Source organism: Phoxinus phoxinus (genome assembly GCF_949152265.1).
Source record: "Phoxinus phoxinus genome assembly, chromosome: 8".
In the NCBI taxonomy this organism is placed as follows: domain Eukaryota; kingdom Metazoa; phylum Chordata; class Actinopteri; order Cypriniformes; family Leuciscidae; genus Phoxinus; species Phoxinus phoxinus.
Window position 1 is genome coordinate 25619969 of NC_136883.1, and position 27276 is coordinate 25647244.

The 27276-nt window shown below is 38.1% G+C and overlaps 1 long non-coding RNA gene across 1 annotated transcript in view; it reads right to left on the bottom strand.

Moving 5' to 3' along the window:
- LOC307003175 overlaps window positions 1-27276 on the bottom strand; it is a 169899-nt gene that overhangs the window by 98637 nt on the left and 43986 nt on the right. The window contains exon 2 of the long non-coding RNA XR_013798636.1: window positions 3755-3828. This is a non-coding gene — a long non-coding RNA (uncharacterized lncRNA). The remainder of the gene's footprint in view (window positions 1-3754; window positions 3829-27276) is intronic.

Consider the following 27276-nt stretch of genomic DNA (forward strand, 5'->3'; position numbering starts at 1 on the left):
GTATGACCATGAGTACTAGCAGTAGCTGTTTAACACTGAGCTAAATAATGAATGCCTGATGGAAGAGAAGATGCCAGTTTGACTGTGTTGTTGACATATTTCTTGAATTTGTAAACTTTAACCATACCTTTAACTATGAAAAGTCTAAAAATGTATAGATTTTACTGTACCCTACCGATACTAAACCATGAAAATCCATCAATAAAATACATTTTTTTGTCTGTTAAAAAAGCCTAACAATTTAAATAGTGAAATAAACAAAGCATTCAATATTTATTGTATGAAAAGACAACACTGTCCGTGAAGAGCTAGAGTTTAAATAAATATTATATAAGTGAAAAAAGAAAGTTTTCATTTTTAGTATATTTAGTAATATTCTGAAAAACGCTTCCATGTCAACATTGAAGGAATAAGTTCACTTCAAAATAAAAATTCTGTCATAATTTACTCACCCTCAAGTTGTTTCAAACATGTATGAATTACTTTCTTCTGATATTTTGATGAATATGTGTAACTAAATTGTTGATGGGCCCCATTGACTTAGATAGTATTGTATTTCCTACTATGGAAGTCAATGGGATCCATCAACTGTCTGGATACTGACATTCTTTAAAATATCTTCCTTTGTGTTCAGCAGAAGAAAGAAATTCATACAGGTTTGAAACAACTTGAGGGCGAGTAAATGATGACAGAAATTTCATTTTGAAGTGAACCATTCCTTTAAACGAGCTGTGGTCTGAATCAAATGCTCAAGTGTGAAAGGACCCTAAAAAGGATACCACTGCCTCTAGAAGGCCTTGTTTGGTTCTATCCATTCTCGGGGTTTGAGTTACGTGTGACCTCCCTGTACTGCGGCCGGAGCTGTGCCGCATGCCTGTGGTCAGGGCAGAACGGCCAGCACAACGCAGAGATGGTGATATTTAAGTGACCTCCACCGTCAATATGCTGATGCACCAGCTGAATACACATGAAAACAAGAGTATATAAACTCATATGCATATCACACCACTAGACCACATCCTGATACAAAAGCCTAATGTAAAATGAATCCTATAAGTGGTCAAAGCACGCTCAGGAAATGCACTGCAATTAGACATTTAGCCAACACTTACAATATACTTACATAACTTATTAGAGGAACAATCCCCCTGGTGCAACCTGAGGTTAAGCGCCTTGCTCAAGGGCACAGTAGTGACGGTTCATGACTTGCTACTTCTGGAGATCAAGCTACACTTATAACTACAACCTTAAAAATCTGGTTCTTTGTTAGCATCTATGGTTCCATGAAGAACCTTTAACATTTATGGAACCTTTTCATTTTACAAAAGGTTATTTATAGAGGAAAAATGTTAATTAGATAATTAAAATGTTCTACACACTACAAAAAAAAAAAGGTTCTTTTAAGAACGGTTCACTGGAAGGTTCTTCTGGGAATCATAAACGGTTGCTGTGAAAAAACCCTTTTGGAACCTTTATTTTAAAAAATGTATTCTACACTGTAATGGTTGCACTTTATTTTACAGTACGCACACTTATGTTTTACAGTGTACTTACCGAAGTAGTGGGCAATACAAGGTAACATTGGTTAAGGTTAGGTTTAGGGGTAGGTTCAGGGTTAGTAATTATTACCCAGTTATTATTAATAATCACTACATTGAGTAGCCTACATATTATATAGATGTGGAACAGGACAGTAAAACAAAATGCTACTGTAATGATACCATGTATATTAAAGGTATATCAGATTATTACTAGAAATGGACAGGAGAGTCAACTTGTTGTCCAACATCCAGCATTTCTTTTATCTGTTTTTAGCTTTAATATTTGTAGCAGCCGTGAATTAAATGAGATGAATGAAGGCGCAGCTTCTCAAAGAGGGTTTTTAGCATGCTGAGCTTTAGAGTCCAGCATTCTCAGCATGGTAAAACCCTCTCTGAGAAGATGCATCTCCAAATTCATTCTCTTTAAAGCACCGCAGCTACAGCCTTCGAAGAAGCAATTATACTGCAAAATTCACTATATTCAATCAACTTAAATCGCATGCAGGCGACAACAAAAACATTCAACGGTTTGATCAAGTACCAACTCAACTCAGAATCCTATGGTGTCTGACTTGACACTCAGCTGCCTTCAAATCGTATTACATACTCTGTGAGAAGCGCTCACGTTAATGCAGCTACAGTACATGCGTGAACCAAAGGTCATTGCACTTCTTGGTCAAAATGCCTGTTTTGTCAAGATGTTAATGTGAACTCAGTTGGTTCAGTGAAGGTAAACAGGCAGGACAAAAATTTAACAGCTGTCAAAATATCGGATCTGATTATTTCTGCTGCTGGGAAACCCTAGATCCGTCCATTCATGTGGATGTAAATTTGACACGTGTAACCTAAACATCTTTTGCAGACCAGGTACACCCCTGACAGTGGTGTTCCCTAGTGGAAGTATCATTTCAGCAGGATACACCTGCACATATTGTTCAGGAATGGTTTGAGGAACATGATGAAGAGTCCAAGGTGTTGCCCTAGCCTCCAAATTCCCCAGATCTCAATCCAATTGAGCATTTGTGGGATGTGCTGCACCAACAAGTCCGATCCACAGCAGCTCCACCTTTCAACTTACAGGACTTGAAGGATCTGCTGCTAATGTCTTGGTTCCATCATGGGTCTTGTAGAGTAAATATAGGGTCGGCTATTTCTACGATTATCATATTCATACCATATGGCCCAAGAGCTTAGCATGCACACACAAACATATGAGTGTATCCCTAGCCAAGCTGACGCCGGCCGGTTCAGCGCCCCTTTGATCCGATGCTGCAGGTTATCTGGCCTCATACTAATTTTAGCTGGCCTGTTTGGCCTCACTAACCTTGATGTGTCAGCCTTCAGGCAGTTAAGAGAACAACTAGAGCACCTTTACACACACACGCAAACTTGTTTTGAATTTAAGGAGCTCCAGAGAGAGCGAAAGGTCCTGTCAGATCACATGCACTATTTTTACAAAGCGCACCGCTAACAGCAGCACTATGAGCGAGGCAGCCATGTCGTCAAATATCAGAGCATGAGCCTCGTAATGAGGCCCAATCGAGATATGCAGGACTATCTATAGAGGATGAGGATATTCATAGAGCTCAGGGAAGCGGCAAGAGATGATTTAAGATACATTTGAGAATCTCAATAAATCATGTCAGAATTATGTGGTAGTATGGGAAGACATCGTTTTATAGATTTCAACGCTAATCAGAGAATAATGTGATTTATGATGCTTTGGGGCCGGTCTGCTATATCTCTTGAATCTGAATGGATGTTTCTAATTTAGAGGAAACTCTTAAGGCGTGCCATAAACTATCAATATTTTAATGTCATCCCCGCATTTTTAAAGTCCTCACTGGAGCAAATCAGTTCGATCTCATCTTGATAATGCCCATTGGCAAAACATGAACAAAATCTGAACATAATGATATCATAAATTGTGATCCAACTAAAAATCATGGTAAAAGAAATGCCAAGGTCCAGGTTGTAGGTCCAACTAATACACATTCTAGAGCAAATAGTCCAGACAATGCATTATCAACAAAATGTTTTAGAATTAAAGCTTGCACTTTTTTTTATATACAGCTAGCATTGAGCATATTGATTTTGACCATTATTTGTTCCTACAAGTGGTTGGTCTCCACTTTTACTCTTTCTTAATCATAACAGGGTATAATCATTACTGAATGAAGACTGTGTCACGCTTTAGGAAATGGTAGTCTTACCTGTCCACTTTACAACAATTCAAGGATGTCTGTTATCTCTCCAAAAAAGGAGGAAATTCACAGAAAGCAGGCTCCTGAAAAAAACACACACATCACACATTTATAGCTACGGATTATGAAAGTACAATACAAGATATGAAAAAAAAAATTTTTTTATTCTAGATCGTTTAGTGAACCGAATGAAAGATATCAATCCAAATGTAATATTTTATCTTAAACGTTTTTTTTTAAGTCCCTGGAACTAGTGTGCATAATTAATTGCTGTATGTTACTCTAAAGATAACACGATTCAATATCTTCTTTTCGACTGAAATAATCCCATTTGCAGAAAAAAAAAAAATGATTTAACAAAAAATATCATAACATTACAGTCCAATCAAATTCAGAATTCTTTCTTTAATTAACATTCTTTTTTGAATTGTTTGTTTATAACCTCATATTAATATAAAATTATATTTCAAATAAAAAAATGCTTAAAATGGAGAAAAACTAGCAATATCCTAAACTTTTTCTTATTTATGTCTGAAGTACTTATATGTGCATGGCCTTCAGGACATCCAATATGAGCTAGATGGATCGGAATATATGTATATATGTATGTATATATATACAAAATTGAAATATAGTTTAGTTTTTTTTTAGAGAAAGGCAAGTATGCCTAAAATTCAGAAGCAAACAATCATACTCTCACAAACGTTCAGGCGAGGATTCATTTGCAGGCTATGTGATACAGTGAGTGCAATAAAGCAGCTGTGGCAGTGTTGAGTGAATGATAGTTCTCTATAACGCAGCTAAGATCAGGCAGATTTAAAGCTCCAATCTCACACATGCATGCACGCACAGCTTGGGTCACCCCTCTCCTATTGGAGCATGAGTTACAACAGCGCCACCTCCGCCTTCCATTTCCCTCCTAGATGAGAAATGGTATGTCGGCTTACCCTCCCTCACTAACAATGAATCCATCCATGAGAGCCACAAATGCATCCGTGGGACTGCTACAGACGATCCAAATGTTTCCCAATCATTCTGACTCTCCCTGCACTAGATCGACATCACCAATCCATATTAGAGCAGGGTGCCAGAAGATTCCTCGAAATTAGTCTTTCATTTGCACATCCAAAGCTCCATCCTCCCACACCGAATCTCTTTGGACATTGTATCTTGTTATAAAGCTGCGAATCCCTTGCTTTTAAAGTCATAGTGTGCATCTTCTGAGGAGAATCTGACGTGAACAAGGTGGCAAAAGTGTAACCACAAGCCTCTTTTTTAGTTGCATAGAGAAAGAAAGGACTGTTTCATTTAACATGAAATAAAGTCCTTGTACGCTTTGGTTGAGTGAAATTTCCTCAATTAGATACAAGAGAACAACATGCAATCAGTAAAACTGGTTTTCAAGTTACTTAAAAAAGAAGAAAAAGTAATGGTTAAAACATCAAAGCAAAATTAAGTAAATATAATACATAAAGCTGCAATTAGCCAAAGTGAAATTCACCTTATTGTACCATCCCACGTAATACTCAGAGTTGCTATGTAAACCCGACTCAATCCAACACTGATCCAAGGACAATAAACAGGAGTGCACTCTGAGACATCATTACTCAGATCCGATGTTATTCTAACCGTCTGCGACACTCCGGAAGTGGACTTGTGTCTCCCACCGGTCCAAAGACAACTGGACATCTTTAAAAAAAACACAAAAAAACAAACAACACATGCTCATTATACCCACCAGAAGAGCTGCGTGGGGGTATAAAGGCCCGATTCTGTTAACTCAAACCACTTATCACTGAGATGAGCTTCAGCGCTGCAAGATTACAGCCTCAAGGGTAAATATGAAACAGCGACCGATGTGATCTTTTCACAGTGAACTGAGATCTTTTATTTTACAAAAAAATAATTAAAAGGTGTGAGCTTTGATATGTAAGCCTATCTGAGGCAGTGCTGAACAGGAAATGCAGTGCATGCTGGGTCTTAGCGGCGGCTGAGGGGCTTAGAGGAGTACAGCAGTTGTCCTTGTCACAGAGGCTGTGCGTCAAGGTACATGGGTACAGAAGGGCGCTCCAGGACACCTCTAAAGAGAGCGTGCATCTGCTTCAAACAAATCCGATACAGGTGGAAACTGCAGTGGAGTGCGGACATGAGCCGGAATAGGGCCGGCTTAGCACATCTGTAAGTGATATGCACCGCGCTCTATTGATGTGAATGAGTAAGACTCATTGATTATGCTGTGAAAGCTCCTTGAGAAAGGGAATCCATGCAAACAATGCCGCTCTTGATGGGACTTGCGGGGGTCAAGTCTGCACGCATGCAAACAACCGATCGTGAACTAGGGCTGTTGGAACGAATTCCGAAATTCGAATATAATTCGAATATTAAAAAAATCAATACTATTCGAATGCTGAAGTTACTATTCGAATATTGCTTTTTTTATTTTATTTTTTATTTTTTTATTATATGATATCTTGCCTTTCTCGCCAACTTGGCTTACACAGGCATGTGAAAATGAAATGCTTTTGTTTCGTCTGATAAACAATTAAAAAATTGAATCGTAACACAATTGTGCGCGTTATCCACGCTGCATCGTCATAACAATACTGTCAATAATGGCGGCGAGCAATGTCTCCATGGAAACGGAGATCACCACTCCTGACAATTTGAGAAGCGATGTGTGGAAGGTGTTTGGATTTCAAATCATAAATGGGAAAATTAAATCACAAATAAAGTCTGAATGAAATATCACTCCTCAACTTGCAACCTTACTGTGCGTTCACACCGGACGCGAATAGCGCGTCAAATTCGCGCCTGCTGCGTCTAGTTATACACTTGACCATTTTTGTGTCCATTCGCGCCTGACGCGCTATTCGCGTCCGGTGTGAACGCACCATTAGGGCACATCTGACAACGCTACACCATGACAAGCTATAGGCGATCTGTCCAAGGAACCGCTGCTAAAACAGGCAAGAATTACTTATTTTCTTCATCACGGGGCTTACCAGCTGTCTGTTGTCCTAGCCGCGCAACAATCACTGACAGAGTTGTGAAACTGACACAACATCAGACAACTGATCAGTGGAAAAATGTCCATTCAAGTTGCCAAATTAAAGTCATTAATTTTGTTCCGCTGTTTTATTGTTAATAAAAAAAACGCGATCACCCGTTTCTAAATGTTTATTGTAATGTTAGCTGTCCCTCTAGTGGACAGAACGTGTAACAACAACCAAATGCTATAGTGGCATTGACGATCCATAAGCCTGTGTAATGTCGCAAATATTAATAATAGGATGAATTTGAGCATGTAATATTCGAATATTATTCGAATATTAAATAAAATAAGGAATGGAATTCGAATAGTATTATAGAGGAAGATTGACAGCCCTATCGTGAACACATTGTACACTTTTCTGGCGCTAAACGCAGTTTCAACAGCTGTCGGCATCAGTCTGTTCATTTGCAGCATGGACACATGCAAGCACACAGAGTCAACAAGCTGATGCGCTCATGTGTGCATGCTCTCATCCATCAGTGCCAAGCCACTATCTAACTCACTGTAGGGTTTCTGAGGCCACTATCTAACTTCACTGTAGGGTTTCTGCTCCATAGGGAAAGACACCTAAATCCCAAACAGCTGCAGTCGTTCTCTCCAGTCAGGATGCTCTGACTTTCTCCTCCTTGTTCTTTATGCAGGAAGAGAATGAAGGACAGGGCCCCAGAGAATGATGACATACTCGATGAATGTTTGATAGGGAATTCGATTGTAACTTAAAGATCTCTGGGTCTGAAAGTTGTAACAAAGAAAAAAAGAGGCAAGGTTAGTCCGTAAAAGCCAAACTTCTATCCAGTAAAAGTAGTAGAAATATCCAAAGAGGTTTAAAATACTTGGAGAGGGCTATTGGTTAGTAAAACATCTTTAATTAACATCTCTGCTCATTGGCATAAAACTGGTAAACTCTGCCACAGTGACCGACCTTCATAGAAAAAAAAAATTCCAGTAGCTCTGTTGGTGTAAACTCTACTTTGGACTACATTTGACATATTTTTGCGATCTATGCAGTGAAGGAGATAGGTTTAATGCAGACCGGCTACTGTAGCATTGGACACGGGCCAGACATTCTGAAGTGCTGAGCGATGGAAGACATGCTTAGATCCAGCCATTTGGTCGCGTTGGGTGATTCAAAATAAGAACTACTGTACTTCCTCCCTTCCATGCCTTTACAATATGTTGATCATGTACAGCAGCTCCAAAAGTTAAGAAAAGAACTTCGGCCAATCTTAACTCTTTCCCAGCCAGCATTTTTTTCTATCTTAGTTGCCAGCCATCACCAGAATATCTGAACATGACCTTAAATAAAAAAGAAAAATGTTGTATTCTAGCTTAATACATTCTTCTTTTTTTATCAACACTTGAATGATGGTACGTTTTACACAAACACATTTTTATGTCAAAGACTACATCTGGATTGGACTCAGAACGATGATCAAAACGTATATGGAGTAGATCTAGTTAATCTAAAGGTTGTACAGTCCTAACCTCGTCAAGGGTCGACATTTAATTTGGTAACATTACGCAGTTTTTATATGCTGTTTAATGTTGATGATGGCATTATGTTATATGTAAGCAAATACATATGCTACCGCTAGTTTCTGCTACTTCTTCACACGTCTTTTGGAGATTCAGTATTCTTTAAGAAGATATGTCATAGCGCACCCTACCGTACAACAGTGTAAATACATAGAGCAGGAAATTTACGTAAAATGGTGGGGAAGCGTTGTCTCATAAATGATGGGAAATTTCGTCAATGGTGGGGAAAGAGTTAATGCCTTGAAAAACATTTCACAAAAGAAGATTAGAAATGATAAAAAAAATAAAAAAATCCAAATGAAGTCCACAATTATTAACCACATACATAGTCATTCTACTAGGTATATTATAAAACCACATGCATTAAACATGAAAATGGCACTATATATCAACTACAATAGACTTTTTACTCTAATAAGCATTTTTAACGGATACCCTTTTGGTGCCCTAAAAAAAAAATACTTTGGTTTGATCTTTTTTTACATAACAAAATGACATTCAAACTTTATAAGGTGTGATTTAAGCGTTCATATACTTTATAAAGCCGCTGTATGTTCAAAAAGGACTTATGCTGCACTGCACAATGAAATCTGCAATTTGTCAAACAAGTATCAGCTCAACGAGTGAATTTTGATCAAAGAGATCAAGCAACAGTCCAATGGTGTGACATGAACATCTCTGACAGGTCATTGTCTAATCTGCTGTCAGTAGAAAATCCCTCTCCACAGTCTCGCACATGAGTGATGCACACCACAGTAGCACAGAGTCGCCGCAGCATGTCAACAGCATCCTCTCAATAAAATATTCATTTGCAATAGTGTTTTCCATTAAACAGTACGGACTCTGCCATTCAGTGGCGCTCCTAATGGGCTATGTAAATGTCTGCTCATGTGCCGTTTATGCGGGGACTGGGGAGTGAGGACTCAAGTTTGCCAACTGCTGTGGAGAAGGGAAAAGGAGAATAAACTCAGAGCGCGCCACGAGTGACATCACCGCAGCTGCAGGGATGTAACGAGGGCTTTGCCCGTTAAGATTATGCAAAGAGAAAAAGCACCAGAGGGTTGTCTAGCAATGCGGGCAGGATGCGTGAGGAGGATACAGTGCCACATTAAACTGGGGAATGAGGCTTTATGTATGAGAGGCAATTAACGATTTGTGGCCGCAAGCTCATCCAGTTTTCATAACGGAGGACAGTGTGAAGAAATAAAACAAGAGAGCGAACAAAAGAGGAGAGGAAAAGACTTATACGCCTGAATGAGTCCTGCAAAAAAAATGGATTTCACAAAAGGCTCATTGATTTTTCTCTCTCTCAATGCTTTGCATTTCATTCGACGCTACATTTTGAAAAAAGTACGCTTTGGAACTTCACCATAAAGCACTTCAAGAAACTCAGACAAAACAAACCTTTTGTTTACACGAATACAGTCCCATCTCTTTTGTCGATTACTCATACATCTTCTTTATACGAGTGTTGTTTTTTTAGCAAACAGTCAAAATAAAGTGTGGCTCATATGCACCTGAGCAGCAGATGGTGGGGTGATTGAAAAGCTTTTCCCGTACACAGCAAACTCAATAGTTCAGGGAAAGGGGAGATATAGGCGCTGCCTGCAGCAAGGTGATTATCTATGATTAGCTCTTTATTGTCGTGGACAAGATCGTATCCTCAAACTGCACTCAACATACCCACGGCAACGCAGGCTTATCAGAAGGTTATCTTTATTAAGACTAACCCGGCAGCGTTGGGTGGGAGTAAGAGGGCAGGTGGTCCTTGTCTTCACCTTCTGCTTTATAATTAAGACACAAAGCAGCCCGTCACCTTTGGCATGGGCTCATGTTGTTGTTTCAGGTAGAGATGTGGAGAGTGAGAATGTGTGTATTAGCGCATGGCATGGCATATGCATAATAACCATGTGTCGTTTTAAAACGATGGGTTATAAAACTCTGTGATTAATGCTGATCTTATTATCATTTTCATCAGGATGCCAGTACTGTCCAACAATTTACATTTAGCCCTTGGCAAAATAAGCTTTCAGCTTAGCATCAGCTTAGCATCTGACCCTGGAAATAACAAACAGCATGCATTTTTCACAATATAGTGTTAGGATCTCAGCCAATAAAATAACAGCACATGGCTAATAGAGTGCAACAGTCAAATTCCCAAAGTCAAAATCCCATTCATTTTCTCCATAGAGACAGGTTAGCAACTGATGGTACTGTGTGTGCTTCTGGTGAAGCAATCAGTGTGTATTTTCACAATATTATTACAATGTTTCTAAACATTTTAAAATGTCATTAATTATGGAAAGTTAAAAAATATATATGTATAGCCTATGTTTTACATTATAAATGTATTTAATGTCACTTTTGATCAATTTAATGCATCATTGATGAATACAAAAGTATTAATTTCTTTAAAAAAAACTTTCTTAAAAAAAAAAAAAGGTCTTACTGACCTCAAACTTGTAGTGTATCAAAAAAATTGTTACATTTGACCAGTCTTGGTCCTAAACTTATCGGGGCCCTAAGCAAAACTTTGTGAGTGGGGCCCTGACAGTGTGTTCATAAAACCCCCCAAAATGACCCCCAACCCCGTAATCTGTTCTTTCAGAGCAGTTTTACTGTCAACCAACAACAGTGAGTTGAAATAGTCAGGAAAACAATAAAAATAATGTATTACAAACAATAGGAAGAATACAATTGAAAAAATAAATAAATTTAGCCTACTAATAATAATAAGCCTACTATACAGAAATTGAATTAAGTACTCAAATGTGAAAATAAAACACTGCAGTCTTGAATTAAATAATACATTGATTTGTATTAAATTTACTAAAGTTAATCAGTGAAGAGCAGTGAATGATTCTTTCATTTACTTTCCCAAACTGACGTGAAAACTGTCCAAGAGAGACATTTTGACATGTGTTTGTGTGTATTTGTCCTTTTAAACGGTTTTAACTTTTAAATCTACCTCAGATCACGCACACAGAAAGCCGCCTGGGGAACAGAGTCTCGTTCGCAGCTCTTTAAGTATCTCGAAGTCCGACAGGAGACTGTATATTAGGAGTCACGATTTTGTCATGATTTTGATGTTACATAAGAAGGGCGACCGCTTAAAAGTAAAGGAACGGAATGTGGCATTGTGTATTCATAATCGTTAGAAGCCAAAATAAAAAACAAGACTAAAATTATATTAATCGCACAGCACTAGTCATTAAATCACAAAATTAACCATGGTTTTATTATAGTAAAACTATAGTAACAATATTTTTGGCAGATTGATTACCATTTGTATAACCACGCTTTAGCATTCTACTCTGAAATTGCACAAAGGCGCACACCAGTCCACAGCCATCCCATCCGTCCCCTTTTACAAGGAATTTCTTTCTTGATCCCCATGCAAATGCTGGCACCGTAAACGGCAACGTAGCTCAGATTCCCAGCTCCGGCCAAATTTTAACAAATGTGAATGGTTGAGGAGCCGGTGGAATTCTGAGTGGAATTCTGAGTAGTGTACAGCAGCTGTGAATCCCACCCCATCCCCCAAAAAGCCCTTCTGATCCCGCTCAGACGCTTGCCGTGGCACTGCAGAGCGAGCAGCAAGTGTGGCATAACTACAGGATGAGCTGTCAGCGCCTTGCAAGAGCCCTGATCCATCCCATCATCCTGAAGGCAGCATGACATCATCGCACAAGCCTCCCAGAGTTCCTCCGTGAACTTAAGGGAAATATGTTCGGCGAGATTCGGTTATTTAATGAGCTTTTCTTCAGATAAAGCACACTGGCCTTACTCCATTTCCACTGGGATGTAAGCCTTTGCACATTATAGGATAAAAAATAAAATAATATAAAGTCCCAGTGCACCTCTCAAGTGCTATTTAAACTAATAGACTCTTTGTGGAAAGGATTAAAGAGGATGACCAAAAGGTGTTTGAATGAAAACCAAGTGAGTGTATGCAACAGATTATTGTGATGTGTTTGCTGAGAGAATTTAATTTATCCCACCAGTGGTGAAATCGCCCTGAGAAAACATTTGAAGCGTTGTCTTCACGGCGATCCGCCAACAGATACGAACACACATCGATACTCATGGTTATTTAAAATGCCATAGGAATGTGTGCAGGGATGTATAAAAGTATGAGTTAAACAAGCAGGGGAAAAAAGATTATAGGTTTACGTTACTCTGACATGCTGCTCCAAGACCGCAGGACAGGCGCTATAAATAGCAACTCTTTGGCTGCTCGTTACGCGTGATTCAAACATCCCTGCTTGGTAGCTTAATAGCTGTGCGCTAAAGGGTTCAGTGCCACAGAAATGCGCAACACGAGCGCAACGAGGGCAAGGCAGGAAGGAGAGGGATAGAAAAAAAAGAAAAAACAATGAACTGACATCTGGTAGAGGACAAGACGTGGTTTTCAACTTCAACTTACTGGTTCCTGTAAGGCAGGAGGTTAAGTCAGAAAGGTATTTGGGGGCTTGGTTATTGAGAGATTTATAAACGTATAATACAATTTTAAAATCAATTCTGTATTGTACTGGTAACCAATGCAGAGAACGTATAGGATTGGGGTGATGTGATCTCGTTTTGGACCATTTGGAGAGGAAAGATGGAAGAGAGAGAAAACCAACATATAATTGGGGCTGCAAGATTAATCGCAATTTACATGAAATCGCACTTAAAGTCGACATGAAATCAAAATTGACCGTATTTACTTTGTTAGCGCATATTACTAGTCTTGTGGTTAACAATTAATCCGTGCAAGTTAATACAAATAAAAAAATGTTTTGCCGTGGTAATCTTTAATCAAAGTCTGAAAAGATACTTCCGGCCTGGAATGGCGTTCCATTTCTGATGACGTAGGTTTGACGGCTTGGGTGGAAAACGCTTAACCACTCGCCTCAAACCGTTAGTGTGCTATGAGTGAGAGATGGAGAGGAGGAGCGCTAAAGTAAAACCCTGCCCTCTGTTCAATTCCGTTTCACTTGGAAATACGTCACAACACTGGAGAAAAGTCGTTTGAAACTTCCGGTTCACGCGGACTTTAAATCGAGAGAAAGATCATAGAAAAGGACTTATTAGAGGGGTTTAAGACAGAGTCGATAGAAAAAAAGCGTTCTGGAAAAGTACACATTTTTTACAATGATGTCGGATAAGAATTTATTCTTAGCTGCCCTGGCAGCATTTCGAAGGAAATTTGGAGCCGGTCTTTCTTCCATTATCGTTCGAGTGTCGTAATAGGCGAATATCGCTGTTTATCCATGGCTGGGGGTTGTTTTGTGGATAGATAAGCTCTCGAGGTGCAATGGAGTCTAAGATGTTGAAGCATTTATTATTAAAAGCTTGTATCTGCTCATCGACATCAATCTATGAAGTAAAGGAGTCAGCCTCCAAATACATTTCAGAAAACACATCATGGGAGGGCGAAGGTATGTAGCGAGACCAACGTGCGTGGAGTGGCACAATTGTGGGTGGAGCTGGAAGGAATTTTGAAAAGAGCAATGGTGGTCAGAGAGTGGAATATCACTAATTTCAATATCATAAACCTAACCCTTACCTCCGGTCTTTAGTGACCCGGGACATAACTCACTACCCCCCTCTTGATTTTTTTTTAAGTTAGACATAAAACCTTCTTAGTATTCCTTAATCAACTCATTATAAACAATATAACATTTGTTTTTTGTCCCAGCTTCAATCACACCGCAAGGTACCGCCACTATAACTAAATTACAAAATTAGCAATTAAATTATTTTTAATGCAAACTTGCATTATTTCTGATTAATCATTGCGGTCACTTTCCTCATGTTCATCCCTAATTCGTATAAATGCGCAAAGGTGGAAGAAATAAACCCGAGCACTTACAATCATTAGATGGACATGTAATGCACTCTCTCGGGCCTGAAGGCATTTCACTGGCTCAGACAGTTCATTAGTTTCCCTGTGGAGTTACAGACCTGCAGCCCATGTCATCTGACCCCTGGCCATAACCTTGGTTCTGCAGCACACGCCAAAAGTCCCTTCACAGACTGCTGAGGACAATAAAGCAGCTAGTAATGACCTCTGGCACCTTAAGCTTCATGTGGCTGACACAGCCACCTGTTCTCAAGGGGAAACTTTTCCAGGATGAATTAAAGGCGCACCCCCAGAACAGAACTCTGCTGGAGTTTGTTAACGTCTCCCAAGCGGCTGTGCAACATGTGACGTCTGGGCAGTGGGCTGAATTGCTGCAGAGAGGCTAAACAGGCACAGGCATTAATACACAGAGCCCAGGTAGATGCATGAAAGTGTCATACAACAACCCCCCAGCGCTGTAAACAAAGGAAGCATAATGGATACAGTGACAGAACAAGCTTAGATAACAGAGAAACAAGGGGCTCCTCCACACTGCGACTGAAATGGATGCAAATGTGGCACAACTATCAACGTTTGTGAAAATATAAACATTTAATGATTTGATTCAATTTGCTATCAATTAATTAGGAAATATTTTAATCCATTTTTATTAAGGATAAAATCTCTCAAATAATGGTAATGCTGTAAATACCCTTATGCTGTAATGTAAACCTTCTCACTTGGTACATTACTATAATATTAATAGTTAATATTAACAACAAACTATTACATTTAATTTAAATGTATTCAAATAATCAACACTCAAATTAAAAACTGAGTTACAGTCAAACATAGATTAAATAAATCATATAATAAATACAACAAATAACATACAAATATATTTCATATATTTAGCAAAATGCTCCATTCTAGTGTCATTTATTTTTCTAGCAAACGAGTTATGGGTATCCAATGTCTTTCCTGATGTAAATGCAGCGTTGTGTAACATGCTCACAAGCTGTTTTGTTGACGTATGCCAATAAATTGAAGAAAGAAAAAAAACTGTTGTAACTATTATAATAATACAAACAATACAAAGTTACTTTAACATTTTGAACAAAACATACTGAAATTATTAAGATACTTTGTTTCTTCTTAAAAGTAAAAAAGATTGACTTGAGGATTTAAGTATAAATATCGGTTGGGAAATTGCTTTTTTCAACCCAGCCCTAGAAAGTTTTGATAGATTTTGAGTAAACTATAGAGCAACAACTGTTGTTCAACAGTAAACACACAGAACACAATGAACTGTAGCACTTCTGAACATCCATCTATCGAGCAATTTTGTAATTTGGCAACTAAATAAGTCATTTGCCTCCTAATTGCTTCATTTCAGAAGCCAATTGTTCCCTTGTCATTTTTAAAGTCTGGAGCCCTGCAAGAAATCAAGTGATTGTAGCTTTCTGTGGGATGAGGAGATGTGCTTATGCCTGACTTGATGAACTGTGAGATTGATACAACCTGCTCATTTATGTCTTGCTTGCTCACAAGCAGGTGCAAAGCTACACACTGGGTTCCACACTAAAACCTATCCATTTTCCTGTCCTTTTATTTAGTACACTCACATACAGATACCAGATACAGTCATGTGAACTTCCTGTTCCCTCTATCCCTCAAATGGCTTTATAGCAGCCTGTAAAGACCGGGGCCATGGCGAGGTTCCTCAGCATATGGCATCTCATGAAATCTCTCTCTCTCTGTGGAAGGCATGTGGAAAATATGGAATGGCTGATGGGCAACTATTAATAATGTGCATCATTGTGCCTATTTTAACTCTCACCACAACTTCAGAGTTAGGTGTGACTGGCCTTTCCTAAGCAACATGCCATAATATTTAGCAGTAACTCAGCTCTAACTTCACATCCTGTCAGCAGTCACGCGCTTGCAGATGCTCATTCACACACCTGGCCACTACTTGTGCTTTAAATGTCCTTCTAGTGACCAAAATTACCTTGAAAACAAGAAAAACTAAGTCTGGCAGGAGAAGCAAAACGTTTAGAGGAGCCCCGATCCAACACAGCAGGTAAAAAAGTCCAGGCTCAGTGTTTTTCCCATCTTGCAACTGCAGGATTCACACTTAATCTCGACCATGCTTTCATCATCGACTCTTGTCTGCATTACCCATAAGTCCTGCAAGCACTCTGACAGACTGGGACGCCATTAAGGGAAGGTGAGCGAGTGAACAAAATGAGCAAAATGCATAGAGACGGCCGTCAATCTTGCTGAAACGTTTCTCTGCTGGATTTGCAGTCTATTGCCATTCTAAGAAAATCCCCAAGTAATGGGCTTTTCAGAGCAGAGATCACTAGAGTTCCGATCAAAAGAGGCCAGGAGCGAGACGGCACCTTGCAGAAAGCGGAAAGACAAATTGAATCCGCATGTCTGAATAATCATAAAATATACAAAACTCCCAACCTCTTCAATGGACGCTTGAACTCGAGATGAAATCTAGATAATGAATAATCATCTTCGAGAATGTAAGTGGCGGATAACAGCAACACCAGAGCTGGAAAACTGGGACGACGTGTTGTTGTGCGACCAGAATCATTACACATACACACAGAAAGTGATTCACGACAACAGCCTCTGACATCCCCTCGCATCCCCTGCTGAGCATAAAGATTAGGAGAGAAATGTACGGTCAAGTAGACTGGCCACCCAGGGAGTCTCTAAAGGAGCATAGGGCTGTTGTCTGAGAGTGAGACGGCTATAAACATCAGAAACCTTTTGGCCTGGCATTCACAGAAAGAAAGTGAATACCTGTCTAGACTCTTATGGATGGAGATGCTAAAAGAACAGAGAAGAGCTGAATCAGCAGAGAGAGAAAGAAGGTCATCCGAGGTCAACAGCTCAAAAACTTAAACATACTACTAAGGTGGACACTTATAAACGGTCAAACCACAAGGCTGCATAATTCATTGGAATAAAACCAAACTAGTGATATGGCTTAGTGCGATTATTAAAATCACAAAGGCTGCCAGTCAATTAAATACAAATATGTGTTGCTTGTTTTATTGTGAAGCACAGCACTGTGTGTTTACATGTGTACAGTGGCCTGGTTCACATTATACTGTATATGCAGCTCACACAAACTTATCACTATATCTGCTACGAGTTTGTGTCACTTATAATGTGCACTTGGGTACTCAACATGTTCAAAACATCTTCCTAAACTTTTAAGGAGAAGAGATTATAAACCAGATGTTGTCAATAAAAGAGAAGTTAAGGCTCCTTGTGGTAGTCTGCCTAAATAAGATTTTGATGTATTAATGTTTCAAAATGAAGAAATTAAGATTACATGATTAAATGTTAGTAGTGTAATTTTACAGTTGTACTGTAAATTATTATTATTATTATTATTATCAGTATCTTAAATTATTTTACAGCAAATTATTAGTAATATTTATTTTCATCAACATTTTTATGTATTGATTTATTTAGTATCTATATGTATTTAAATATTGTTATTTTACAGTGAAATATTAAATTAGCAATATGTCTTATTTGTTTAATTTTGTATCTAGTAATTATGGTTGTTATAACTATTATTATATTTCTTTAGTTTATGATTTTGGAAAATATTGGGCCAAACTGTGCAGCTCTACAAGCAAGCAGCAAATCTGAAAAAAAAAAAAAAAAAACTTTAATCACAATTCTTAGGTGAAAAAAAAAAAAAACACAATTCGATTTTTTTCTTTAAATCGTGCAGCCCTATTTTTTTTACACACTATTGTTTTTTTGTTTTGTTTTTTTTTGGCAAACTTCTCTTTTAAAAAGAAAATCCTTCAACGCTTCAGTTACATTCTGGGCTAAGTGAAACTAAGTGATACTTGAACTGTATGCTGGATATTCACATCTTTCCTCAATATAATTTATAACTTCTTTGTGTTCTTAGTCAAGGAGAGATGGCACTTCTATCTCTTACGTTGGAAACACGGGAGCCCACAGTGTTTTCTAAACCATGTTCTGCTGGTTAGCAGTCACTTTGCAGATGCTTTTATCTAAAGTGACTTACAGTACATTGCATGGACAGGTCACCTTAAGAAACCTGGTTTTAAGTGCTCCTTTGCTCAAAGGCACAATCATGATAGAGGATGTAGACAGCTGTTAAGTTCACATATCTCTCTTTCCAAGGATTCCCAAGGATCCTCGACTTTAAAAATCAAGAGACTTTAAAACCAGAACAGGCAGAGACTTAATTACTGCCTTTCATTGCATTTTAATGGAGTGTAATGAAAGTGGGACTTCTCACAGTACTGCTATTTAAGTAGTTAAGGATACAATATGTCAGGATATGTCATTTTTGCTACTCAATTGGTTAAAAAACAAAAGTACATATATTTTGTGGAAGAACATTGTTTTGGTTGTGCTTCGGCACATATGAATATGTGAGCTCTTTGGTAAGCTCCTATATTCCATGGTAAGAGTGATTTTGATGTCGACCGATTCATTGGTTTTGCCGATATATCGGTGCCGATAGTTGATCGATGGACTTGTTATATTTATATGAAATGGTAACACTTTACAATAAGATTACATTTTTAGCATTAACTAAGGTTAATACATGTTGTAGTATTATTTATTGTTAGTTTGTTAATGCCAACATTTACTAAAAAAAATTTAATTGAGTTTTAATTTTTATTTTATGTTAAACCGCAGTTAATGTACTATGAACTAACATGAATGATCAAGGCAATTGTACCTCAATCTTGCTCAAATATTAATACATGCTGTAAAAAATTTTTTATTGCATAATGCATACTAGTTCATGGAAGCTAGCTAATACATCCTTGTTAACAAATGGGACTTGCAAAGTGTTACATATGAAATGTACCTATGTTTCTAGGTTATAGCTAAAAAAACCTGTAATATTTTTATGTTTCAATTATTTTCTGTAGAATTCGTTCTGTAGAACTTCTCATATATTCTAAATATATTCATATTTATATATGTATATATATATATTCATATGTATATATTTCATACAGCACATTTCAGTTCAGCACTGTTTAACTTGGTGTTATGTTTTTTTTATATCCAGTATCCATTTTTAAAAGATGATTAATCGGTTATCGGCACGCACGGGCAAACCTTAAAGGAACACTCCGACTTTTTGGGACTTTAGCCTATTCACCTTATCCCCCATTGTTAGATAAGTCCATACATACCTTTTTCATCTCCGTGCGCGCTATAAGTCTGTTTGACGCACCCACCGCTAGCCTAGCTTAGCACAAAGACTGGATGTAAATGGTTGCAGCTAGCATACTAATCCAAATAAGTGACAAAATAACGCAAACATTTTCCTATTTACATGTTGTGATTTGTATAGTCACAGAGTGTACAAAAAACAAAGTCATATGAGACACAGACATATTTTAACCATATAAATACTGGGAACTATATTCTCTGAAGGCGAAGAACTGCTACTTGGGCGGAGTGATAACCGCAGCACCTGAGACGCGCCGTGGTGAGGAGCAGAGAGTTCGTTCAGAGCGCGTCTCAGGTGCGCTGCGGTTATCACTCCGCCCTATATTCAGGGGATATAGTTCCCAGTATTTATATGGTTAAAATATGTCTGTGTCTCATGTGACTTTGTTTTTTGTACACTCTGTGACTATACAAATCATAACATGTAAATAGGAAAATGTTTGCGTTATTTTGTCACTTATTTGGATTAGTATGCTAGCTGCAACCATTTACATCCAGTCTTTATGCTAAGCTAGGCTAGCGGTGGGTGCGTCAAACAGACTTATAGCACGCACGGAGATGAAAAAGGTATGCATGGACTTATCTAACTCTGGGGGATAAGGTGAATAGCCTAAAGTCCCAAAAAGTCAGAGTGTTCCTTTAATATCGGTAAAATCCACTATCGGTCGACCTCTAGTGATTTGCTAATGGCTGCGTTTTAGTTTAATTATATACATCATTATTAATTCATAATTCATAATTCATTGATTCATTCCACTGTTGGTCAATAAGTGGACAATAAATGCTCTTGTTGTCATGCTCATTACCGGACACACATACAGAAACATCGCAGCTTCATGAACAAATTGAGAAGTTCATTATAACTGCCATTAGGGGGGCGAATAAAACATTCATATCCATAGGTCACTTATTACAGTTACAAATTCCAGAACACTTTTGCTGAAAAGCAATGCCATATAATACAGGTTTTAATGTTCCCCATTTAAAATAATGCCCTCAAGACCATCACAAGTCATTGCTGATATTTCAACACATCCTTACCATATATACAGAGCCATAGATAGACATGTTTAGTGTCCCCTCTTTGGGGACCAGGACAAGTTTTCAAAGCAATTTGTCCAAAACGGCCTCATAATGTCCGTGGGCCATCTTTATTGAGTCCTGACAGACCTTCTGAATAGTAGAAAATACTGTAGCTTATGAATGACTATTCTGGATGGAAAACACAACTAGCTGTTGAGGACTTTAAAGCTTCAAACGGTAGGAGATCATAATCAGGCAGAGGATCACTGGCCATAGGAAACCAAGGAAGGTGCTAAACATCCCAAGTGCTTAGAGTAATTCTTGATTCGGTTTAAAATGGCATGCTCAGTTTGCAGAAATGAACCCCAGTTATGTTGAGAAGAATTTTCACAAGGGTATTAATCAAGCCCCGTCCAATATGCGTGACGGATTTCTGTGGCAACAAGATTCCAACTTTATGGGCGTCTTTCATCATTTCAAAGACTGGCATTACATGCAACTCGATCTCAGTTATGCAGTTACCTTCATGCTGGGAAGCAAATGATAAGGCAAATTCGCCGGCTCCCTGTGAACATACCGAGACCCTGTGCCGTAAGAAACGCTACCACAGAATTATGCACACACAGGGAAAACCTCCACGTGGGAAAGAGTCATGCAGCTGACCTTACTGGTCCTTAGTAAAAGAGAGATTCTGGTTCCCTGAAAAGACTTGAAAAAAGTAAATCACAGCTTAATGTGAAATTCAAATAAATAAATAATACATATGTACACTACTCTTCAAAAGTTGTTTTTAAAATTCATATTTTTATTCAGCAGGCACGCATCCAAATGATCAAAAGTGACAGTAAATGACACGATTACAAAATGTAACGTTACAAAAGATTTACTATTTCAAATAAATGCTGTTCTTTTGAACTTTCTTATTAAATAATGATAAAATTGAAAAAAATGAAAAAATGTTCATAGTTTCCACAAAAAACAACAACATTATTAATAAGAAATGTTTCTCGAGCACTGGAGTAATGATGCTGAAAATTCAGCTTTACAATCACAGGAATAAATTACATTTTAAATATATTACAATGGAAAAAGCTCACAAATTTCAGCAAAAATATCTTCATTTGTGTTCCAAAGATGAATGAAGGTCTTACGGCTTTGGAACAACATGAGGGTGAGTAATTAATGACAGAATTTTCCTTTTTGGGTGAACTAAGCCTTTAAATTGTAATAATATTTTACAATACTATACTTTTTTAACTGTATTTTTAATCAAATAAAAGCCACCTTGGTAACCATAACAGACTTCTTTCAAAAACGTAGCAATCTTAGTGACCACAAACCTTTGAATACACTATCATTCAAAGGGCATGGGGCTGTACGATTTTTTTTTATTTTTATGTATATGCTACAATCTAAAAGTTACGGGTAATTAAGTTTTTCACTGTGTTTATTTCTTCCCAGCATACTAAAAAAAAAATATTAAAAAATTAAACCTTTCCAATCATTAAATCAAAAGGGTTATTTGGAGCTATAAGATTGTCTGACAACCAAAGAGAATACAAGAACAACTTCACCAAGTGCAACTTAATGGGCTAATAAATATATTTTAATGTCTTTTTGAATTACAGAGGATGTCAACAGAGTTTGACAAACTGATGCATGCGTTGTTGTAACTCTTCAACAAACATACTTACAAAGAAAGCAATCAAAAAAAAAAAAAAAAAGTACTGCCATGCATCAGCAGATATTTGACTATGAACCTTTGCACATGAAAAAATATGACCCTTCCCTTGAGTCACCTTGATGTACGACCATAACGACTCAACACATTTAATGAGCCCATAAAAGGAATGGTGATCTGGCCAACGTTGATAATAATAGACTTATGGTGGCATCATCAACATAGCTATGACCTGCAGCTCACCAATCAATCCTTCCAGCCTGTAGGCAGTCAGTCACGAGCCTTGACCTGCTGGTTGAGGTAATGCAGCCTGGAGACTCTGGGTGGCCTTAATTCCAGACCAATTTAAGAGCAGCAGGAATTAATTAACCAATGCAAAGCCATAAAAAAGCACAACGGCAGAGCTGCATCCTGATTTGCAAAGGTGATGTGTGAACCTCCCTAAAAAGCAGAGATGACCACACTGATCCAATGTATTTATTAATGATGTGGGAAATCAGGCTCGAAATCGCACGGATGCTCCGTAACGTGATACATCCTGCCTCAAAGTTGGTCGAGATAGGCGATTAATACTGTAAGAGTGGCGAATTCCTCTCTAACTCTTAGGGAAGGATAGTCAGGGGCAATGAGGGCCTCTCGCCGTGGCTATATTTACTCCATTGAAGCATCCCGGCGCATCACATTGGGATTCTGTTACTCTTACTCAGATGCGCATACATTGCTGGCTATGGGAGCTACGCTCACAAGCCACATTCGCACATATTCAATCTTACAATCACATGGGGACCAATGCTGAGGCCAGTGGCAAAGACCAGGGAAGGGTTTCGTCCTATTTTAAACCCATTCAATGAATTAATCTGCCTTTGTTTAATTCGCCTGCTTACAGTGACCGATGCAAAACTCACCACCTAGCGTGTTGTGAGTGGTTGCCACATGCAGCTGCTACGGTTTTCTTGGTGGTTGCTTACTGGCACAATACTAAGTTTACAATTTTCTAGTCACTAGATATGCTTTGTCCCTCCTTCAATGAAAGTCTATGCGATTATTAGATGATTATTATTAGCCATTTTATGCTTCATCAAGCAAACGTCTGATCGCTTACAAAAGTAATATCACACTTTTCTTCATTAATTTGATTGATATTTATCATTGTAGCACAAACAGTGCACAAACTTTGTGCCCTACTTTGTAGCACAAACAAGCACTATTATGCCCTTTTATGAAGTCTTGATTTTGTGTTGGGGGTGTACTAGAATGTTCTTTCATGATCGATTGTTGAAAAAAACACATTATTTTTGACACATTCCCGTTTCGATGAAGCCCCTCCTTCTGAAATACGAAATGAGCTGTGATTGGTTAGCAGTGTGTTGTGATTGACACTGCTTAGCATGTGTTTGGGAAATGTCCCACCCCTAACCATAACCACAAGTTCTACTCAGAAGTAAATATTAAGGATGGCGTCAATGTCAAACCAATTCAAGCCTGACTTAAAGGCACACTATGCAAGATTTGTACCTTAATATAACAGTTTTGAAGTAATTTAGATGGTAAACGAACTCGTAGTAAATTAAATCGTGAAACATCACCTGGTCAGTAGACATCTTCTGAGTATATCTGTGCCTGTTCGATGTCCAACGCTTCCATCCTACTGAACAGGTACCGGTATACAGGAGGGAGGGGATAAGTCCGTGAGTGCAGAGACGGCTCTGCGTGAGTGGTTTTTACGACCGTAACGGTAAAAGTAAAAGTTAAACTCTAGGGTCGCTGTTTGACAAAAACGGAAATCTTGCATAGTGTGTCTTTAAGAAACAAGATAACAAACAAGAGGATCATCCAGAACGTATTTCATGCACGGACTTATTATACATTTTAGATACGATGTTATACACCATTTAATCAGGATATTTGACAGAATGGTAATGGTAATACAAACAGTAATCAATCACAAAACCCAGGTTAATTTTCCTAAGGGGCGGTGAACAGTCTTACAAAAGAGAGAGCTTCCAAAAGCTACAGTAAACACTACATCAATACTGTGATGTTAGTTAGCAGACGAGCGGAGGCAAAGCTTTGCCCTTTTTTTACATTGTAGCAACAAAATTACGAAACCTTATAATTGGAACTGTTAATAGAAAACGCAACTACAAATAATAAGACGCACTTACATGTACAAGTTGTGATTCACAAACAACAGATTGTCCAGACAAAGTAGGAACTTCTCCATTTCATGAGAAGCTTTTGTGCGTAGCCTGCATTGTACTCATCTTAGGTTCTGGAAGCTGTTCTCCATAAAATGTGCAGCACACAAATAAACGTTGATATTTAAAATAAATTAAACCATTCTGAGTTCGTAAGCCAAAGAAAGGTCAAACAAATGAGTACATGAGCACACATTAAATCTTGCTATCACATGGGGACCAGATACTGAGACCACTAGCAAAGTCCAGGCAAGGGTCTCATCCTATTTTTTGACTGTTTAATGAATGAATCTGCCTTTTCCCAGCACTGATTTAGTCTAATTCTACTGCTTACTCAATCTCGTCCTACTCTAAGTATAATGAAGAAGGACCTTGGCAAAGTGGAAACAGCTTGTTAAACAGATGTTAGATGGGAGGTATAATGTCCTAGCCTATTTATTAGCGACTTGCTGTGGTATATTATGTGCTTGCTAGTATAGATTATAGAGAAGCACATCTATCAAAACCAAACTTTATGCTGCCCTCTAGTGTCTGGAATCAGAATCACTCAGAAGCAACTAATAAGAACGATAATTTGTCTTCAGTGTAATCGAACAATCACATTGATTTTGAGTCAGGGACGTCCATCCAGTGCCTATATGATACGATATGAATAAATGGCCCTTGGGAGTCTCACGCCTGTGCACAATATCAAATGTGCTGCTGTCTCTGAAGCTTCCAATTACCTTGACTGCTTCTTCCAGCGCTACAGCAGAGCTGCCGACAGATTTCAATTTGAGCAGTATTGATTTTTGCACAAGCTTCAGAGGTTCTGCTATATGATATCTTTACTAGAAACATCACACATACCTAAAGACTTGATTTAACGCAAATTAAAGCATTTCCAGTTACCTAAAATAACGTGCTGGGTTCTTACCTCACGGTAAAGCCATAGAGACAACAGAGAAAAAAATATAATAAAAAAAGTGTCCTTTTCCAAAGACCACTTTCTATAAATGTTTTTGGGATTTTAGAGCAGAATGGAGAATATTTTTTAATATATTTTTTTAATATATTTATACTTTCTAAAATAAAAAATAATTTTTGCATTATATTAAATGCTAGTGTGTTGTGTGAGCGGTTGCCACAGCATTACTATGTAGCTAGTTGTTAAGATTTTCTTAGTGGCTGCATTCTGGCACAAGACTAAGTTTATGATATTCCGGCCCCTACATGGTTTATCCCTCCTTCAATGAAAGTCTATGGGAATATTATGTTTATTATATTATTGTCTACGAGATTATTATTACTACGGCCATTTTCTGCTTCATCGAGCAAAAAATTAAAGTATAAAAGTAATTTTCTTAAAAATGCATCATGATCTGAGAACAGATGATGAGTTACAGAATGAGCTGAAGTTTGCTACTTATGAATAAATTGTGTGTTTTGTATATTTACATGTACACATGTGAAAAAAATTATGAAAACACAATTCAATACTTTTTCTTGGGTTCCACAACTGAAATTCCCACATACAGCTAAACGCTTCTTTGTGGGACTGTATTTAAGATTGTGAAGAAATACTGCCACCTTTTCATCACTAGATGGCACTCACTACAAGGAAATATACGAACACTGTATCTGCTCTGGAAAATCTGGTATATCTTAAATGAGTACAAGCCAACGTGCATCGTATAAAGGAAAGTTATTGAGCTTTTAACCTTTTTGTTTTCTTAGACTTTCTTAGATAGCTTTGAGTGTATGCAAATGCACTTTATTCGAGTTGCTGGTCATCAATTCTATGATCATATCACCCCTAGTGAATGAAGTCCTAAGAATCTCACTCATCCCTGACACCCACAGACAAATAGCACACCCACGGACAAATATGATTAAGGTCAAAGGCTCTATCCATCCCTAATCATCACGAGTAGCGTTCCTGCTCTTAAGGATAAAACCATGCAGAGGGTCACTGAGAGGCCAGTGTTTGAATCATAGGAAGTTGTACTTCCACACCCTGGCTAAATCAAGCCTGGTCATCTGACACATGCTCTGGGGGGGTTTCAAGTCAATAAACTGACTCCATCGCTGGAGATAGGACATGCGGTGAAGAATGTAAAGGGATCGGAGACACAGCTCACATAACTTACAAATTAAGCAACGCGGAACACAAAATACGCACTTAGCTAAATGACTAGAGCAAAGATGTGTTGCTGATCAGTACAAGAGCACTAACTATAATACACATGTTATTATACCTCATGATCAAACCTCTGACTCACCTTGATAAAGGCACACACCATCCTGTATGCTCTCCCAATTTAGAACTGAGATTAGCAGAAATGGGCCCTGCAGCTCCTGACATGGAAAACAGGATTGATACATGTAGAACTTTCCAGCAGGTATAACTAGTGTTTACATATATATATATATATATATTACAAGTGATGGATGTTATATTCTTACTAGGTTCAAGGTTTGTTTATTATTTGTCTGTGTATGCTTAACAGTGCGCAGGCGTCTCGCCTTTAGGTTTCATTTTCATTTAGTTGATGTTCAGGACTGGTACGCCTTGCCGGTAAGTGACTATAAACTAGCATTGCAAGTATTCAAGATAAAAAATGTATATCACATGATTGGGTTATTTTATTTGTTAATTCTGGTGTTTGTGTTTTCATTGCAGGTTTACAACCTAACCCAACTATCTAACTAACGTCACTAATATCCAACTGACAGGCTAGCGTAGCGGTAGCATGCAGGCTACCTAGTTTGTAGATGAGTATTGTGTATGTGTGTGCGCAATAAAAGCTCAAAGTGACTCGAGTTGTATCCGCCATACTTATCCTGAAACCCTTCCAGTGGGGAGTTTATCGAGGGACAATACAAGTCAAGTCACCTTTACTTATATAGCTCTTTTTACAATACAGATTTTTTTCAACGCAGCTTTACAGTGATAACAGGAAAATA